Source organism: Pyrgilauda ruficollis, unplaced genomic scaffold (assembly GCF_017590135.1).
Source record: "Pyrgilauda ruficollis isolate IOZ18807 unplaced genomic scaffold, ASM1759013v1 scaffold40, whole genome shotgun sequence".
In the NCBI taxonomy this organism is placed as follows: Eukaryota; Metazoa; Chordata; class Aves; order Passeriformes; family Passeridae; genus Pyrgilauda; species Pyrgilauda ruficollis.
In genome coordinates, this window is record NW_024525490.1 from 6,681,550 (window position 1) to 6,687,303 (window position 5,754).

The following is a 5,754-nucleotide window of genomic DNA, read 5'->3' on the forward strand; positions in this document are numbered from 1 at the left end:
AAAGTGTCAGGTAATGTATTTCTCTCCACATACTCTGCTCTTAATGTGTAATAATCATTGACAATTATAACCCAATTTTATCTTATTAATATGGGTTTATGCTACATGTAACCACAGCAAGTGGCATTATTTTTGCCTGCATGACTGCTGTTAATTTTGATACATACTGTCCTAATGCATTGATAATTATCTCAATAACAACACAAGTTCCTTATCGGTTTAAAGCCTCTTTGTGAGGTAATAGTGTTTAAATAGTGATCCAGCAAGAAACGATAGGGACAGTGCCAGAAGATCAAATTGCCTGCTTCAGTTTCTGATTCAAATGAGAACTCCTAGAAGTGTACCTGAAGAAAATTACATACCAGTGTTTAGATACATAGGAATGCTCAAGACAGAAATACTCACATAGTAGAAGACATTCAGTCTCAATACTACATGTAATCTGTGTCTGTAAAAACACCTAGATGTATAGAATGGGTATTTTCTAGTGGGCTGGTAGAGTAACAGCAGGAGCTGGTAGAGTAACAGCAGGAGCTGGTTCTTATCCTTTTATAAATTTGTACATGCTTTATCATCAAGTTCCACTGATGCTTGTTCTGAAGAGGACAGAACTTGAATTACATTTGGACTTTAGAGGAGAGAGAGTTGCAAGTGATGAACTCTTCCCCATTCATAGGAACATAGTTATGATATGATCTGAACAGGACAGTGCTGCTCAGCATTGTTACGCACTTCCATAGTGCTAGTAGGAAGCTACACACATCTTAGTTTGCCTTCTTCAATTCTCCAGTAAATCTGTGTGTCTTTAGGTAGCGCGTGCAAACCCTGAACTTGCCTCTAAAATTTCAATTCAACTCTGACAACTTTCAGTTCTTCATAGTAAAAGCACATAAAGACAAGAGGGCCACAGCAGATGTGCAAAACAATGGAGTTCCCTCATACTGCAAGTACATTCATCCCTTTACACTTGATTTACAAGGTTTTCCACAGTAACACGTCCCCTCTCTGTCCCAGGGGTGGGCTACCCTACTCTTCTCTCCCTGGTTTTGTACAGCAGGATTCTTACTTCTCCCTGCCTTCCCGCTGGGAGTTCCTTGTAGGATGCTATGAAGGATGGGTATCTGGCTGGAGCTATATACCCCTGATGCTCGCAGATGCTAGCTCAGGCCACCCTACATGGAGTGTTTCTGCACTATGTCTTTATTCAATAGACAGAATTTTGCTAATGGGCAGACTTTTTTTTTCCAGGTAGACACTTGGTGGCTGTTTCCTATATTAATCTAATCAGTGAGGCAATTTTAAAATATCCAATTGCTTTGTGTTGTTAAGGTTATCCTTCTGATGGAGAGCATGTAAACTTTGCCATATTTGTGTTAAATCACCTTTTTTACTTCTCCTATTCTCATACTTCATTCAGTTGCCTGATCTTGAGTTAGCCCTTTGCTGCATAAGGTTTATTTCATACATTGAGAGTCTTTACCTCCCAAGTTCTTGACCTTATTTTGTTCCTGTTTTCCCTGTCTAGAAATTCTTGGTTATTTCTATTTCACTTGTCTACTTCTCATCGAAACTCCCTTCTGGACTTCCTTAATTCTTACCTGGTTTTCTTCACTGCAAAAAAAATAAGTACTGTTCAACATCACTTGATGTTTACACTCCTGTCTCAGTTGTCTTTCAGCACTCAGAGTATTTATGCTACTTTGAAGTTGGGTCTCAGTAAGTTCTATTCTAAGCCCTTTGCCTTGGAAGAGGTTCTGAGCCGAGTCCAGGAAGGGAATTTGAGAGAATTATCATACGTTATTGGGTTGAAGCATTAGGACATTTTTGAAGGAAATCCTCTAATTGTGCCATTAAGAATATAGAGTAATTTAGATTGGACAAAACATTAGAAGGTGATCTAGTCCAACCCCATGCTCAAAGCAGGGATAACTTCACAATTAGATCAGGTTATTTAGGAGCCTATCGAATCAAGTTTTTAATACATTCAAGGATAGAGATAACAGCTCTTTCCCAATATCTGTCCCTCAGCTGAAAACTCTTCCCTTGGGAACTATTCAGAATCTTCCCAGATGCAATTTCCCTGTTTCTCACATTTTTTCACTGTGACCTCCAAGACACTCTGTCTCTTCCTCTGTACATTCATCTGCCAGGTAACTGACAGAGGAAATTTGCCTCCTCAGTCTCATCATGAGGGTGAAGAAGCACAATACGCTCTATGCTCCAAGCCTCTAATAATCTCAGTGATCCTCTACCAGGGTTCCTTCCAGTTTGTCAATATTTTCATGTACTGGGGAACTGGACACAAGCTACCATATGATTGCCTTCATAGAAGCTAAAAATTAAGGTAAATAGTATTGGAGTGAAATCTCAGGTATTCAGAGAATTCGTAACCAGCAGCACTTCGATAGACAACCACCTGCAACTCTGTCTGATCTTCTGGGATAAAATGTCTTTTTTTCAGTCTTGAATTTGTGTATTGCATTGAATAATGCTTAATAGCTTGTAGCTTCTACACCTTTTACCTCTCTACAAAAATCTACCCTTAGTCATAAAATCAATGGCTAAACATCCTTTGTCTTCAGAACCTTGCCTTTATCCACCCAGCTCTATGGGTAATTTTAAAAGCCTCAGTCCCTTTCATGGGTGGAACTGAATGTTTTTCTGCTGCTTTCTAGAGTCGGACACATAACTTCTGTTTGATCTAACAACTAGCAGCTGCTAATGAGTCTTTTTGTGGGGAAAGAGAATGATCGTGTCATAAATTTGGTGAAAAGTGGGTAAGGGGGCACATGTTACTGTTCCTGTACTAACTAAAGCAAGGAGGTAGGGAATTAAAGGGAAAATAGTGTCAAACTGGATATTCTTAACCAAAATATGTGGGTTTCCATTATGGGATTAGAAAATTTTAGATTATTGGTTGTTATTGTTCTGCATTTGAACAAATCAATTCTTATTACACAAGAAATAGAAAAGATTTGACGAATGCACATTTTTAAATTTTGCTAAAGATATATTTCATAATAACTTAAAATCTACTTTAAACAAGCTAACTATGGAGCCTCCTGAACTAGTGATATTGGCAAATCCCAGGTATTGTGAGCAGAGTGTCTGCTGTTCATCCTGGAAAAAATCATAGCAGTGAGCTATGAAAAACAGTTATCTAATTATTAAGGGGTGCCAATGTAGTATTTCTGACTCTTTCAGAAAACAGTAATCAGAAAAAAAAAAAAAAGAGCTTGTTCAGTATTGTAAATTCAGCAGATAAATGTAACTAGGGCTGTAGTACCTATCAATTTATTTCAAAGTCTAACTCTGCTTTGTATAACATTTTAAATTACGCAATTTACAAAATAAATGCAGCACTTGGGTTTTAAAATCATTTAAATAAAGTATCTTGCAGACAAAAGAAAGATGTTCCCATGAGACATTGTTTGAATAGTTAATGGCCTACTGCTGTAACATACCTCAGCTTTTTGAAAGTAGCAAATACTGCCCTACGGCAGGGCACCACCATACCCAATACATTCTTTATCCAGATAACACATGGAGCAATCTAACTCCTTTCCATATTTTGACAACCAATGCATAATTAACAGTCAAAAGCAAGCCATGTTTAAGACCAGTGTGATCATAATCTGACTGCATAGAGCATATTTTCAAAAATTCCATTTAGACCAAAAAACATGGAGACTATAAGGAATATAATTCACAAACCTCTTGGGAAGAGTTGTGGATAAATAGACTTGGAACTACAGGCAAAGAAACTGCCTTCTGCTGCTTTTTCTTGTGTTCAGGGCACTAGGAGACTTAAAATAAATAGGTTGCTTTTCAATGGAAACAACTTGCAAGATCTGAACTACTACCAAGTAGCTCATGTATAAAGGGATCATGTGATAAAAATATTGCTAGGGAAGATAGCAGAGGGTGCAGTTGTAGTTGTGTACACCTGGTGTGTCACTGTACACAAAGGCCTCTTTGGTAATACCTACCAAATTTGCTATTGGGGTGCTCTTTTTTTTTATGCTGAACTGCAACACAGGTGCTTCAGATGGTCAAGGTGATTATATAAACAGAGTGGCACAGTATGACCACGGCAAAAGTGCACATTCTCTGATAAACTGAGATGAGATGGGTCACTGGAGTTATGTGACTTTTGACAGTGTAAAGAAAAATCTGAATAGAACAGTGAACAATGATGAGATTACCAGCAATGCTTTGCCTGCTGCTTGTGTCAAAAGAAATGAAATCAAAAGTGCTGAATGCTGGAAAATTTGTGCAATGCAAATTCTGCTTCTGACTTTTGCTTCAGAAAGTAATTTCATTTCTTTGTGTAATATCAACGGTATTTTAGAGGGTTAGCACCTTGTTGAAAGTTCTGTGCCTAAAAAGCCTTTGAAGAAATTAGTGCAACCAACCCAGTAGCTCAGTTCTGCACCATCATAAGAATTCAGGGGTTTTTTTTAAAGATGCTTGCTTTGGAAAGGAGACAGACCTTCTGAAACACGGAAAGTACAGGAAGAAAACTGGAGAAAACCAACTTGTGGTAATGTGCATAACCAGCTTTGGAAGGACAGGGAGAAAAAAAATGCTGCATAGGTTAAAAACTGCTCCACTTCAGAACTGTTCTGTTGCAAATACCTTGTGTATTGCCTGTAAATACTGCTGTGTTACCATGCCTTCAGTTTAATGCTTCCTTTCTTAGTGTGATGGCAGTAAGTGAAGCATTCAGTGTATTTCAGCCTTCACGGCACCACAGAAAGCCCTAGAGAATACAATCTCAAAGACTCAAAACAGAACTGAAAAAAGGGAAACTACAGGAAACAATCTGTTTTTTTGTCCTTACATCATGTTTGCATTTCATTACAAAATATTAGGAATATGTAAAGGCAGCGTTAATATAGTAATACATGAGGAAATTCCAAATTCGATTTTTAGAAATATTAAAAATCAGTTTCTCTTTTGGAGGTGCTTACATTTGGTATATGCTAGAACCAGCCTGCACTGCACCTCATGCCAGCCATCACAACTGAAAGCAGCGTAACGACTGCTGCATTCAGCTAATGCTGTAACACAAATTAGCAAAGACAGTCCTGCTCTTTGGTAACATTATGTGGAGACCGAATTACTCCAGGTTCTGATGTCCCGACAAACGCACACCGCGACACCCCCTTAGGTGTCGATTCGCGGGAATGCGCGCCACAGGTCCTGCAAGGCACGTACACAAACTGTTACCAGGAAAAGGCGAAAACGCGCCTGCACCAACAGGCAGCATGAGACATGTCTGCTCAGGGCCGACCGATTGCGGAGACTTTTCTGTCCAACACCTAGGAACCGAAGAGCCTGGCACACCAGGAGCTGCAGGAATCTGCCGGGGGCCGACGGCGCACAGGACAGATTAACAAGCAGGTTGTATAATACGGGCTGCACCGAGGCGGGGGGGGTGGCAGCTGCTCTCCGAAGACAAAAGGCCACATCATTACACACGCACTAGTCACACCATGTGTGTCCTCAGCCAGGGTCTTACGGGAAACCCGCCGAGCCTGCCCGCCGCCCTCCATCCGCCCTCCCCTGGGCCCAGGCAGGCCCGTCAGGCGCACAGCCGGGCCCGCGGCTGCCTCCGGGCGCCTTGGGTATTGCGGCCCCCGACTCCAGCGAGGGTATCCAGGACACCCCCGGCTCCGCCGGGACAGCTGGTTCCGCTAAGAGAACCTTTTCGGAGCCTGTCCAGGCCGGGGCCACCGGCGCAGCTCAGTC

The 5,754-nt window shown here is 40.9% G+C and overlaps 1 protein-coding gene across 1 annotated transcript in view; it reads left to right on the forward strand.

Moving 5' to 3' along the window:
- Positions 1-5,387: 5,387 nt before the first annotated feature.
- Positions 5,388-5,754, forward strand: part of PHF3 (PHD finger protein 3) — a 51,275-nt gene continuing 50,908 nt past the window's right edge. The window contains exon 1 of the mRNA XM_041477513.1: positions 5,388-5,406. The gene's annotated coding sequence lies outside the window, so the exon portion shown is untranslated. The remainder of the gene's footprint in view (positions 5,407-5,754) is intronic.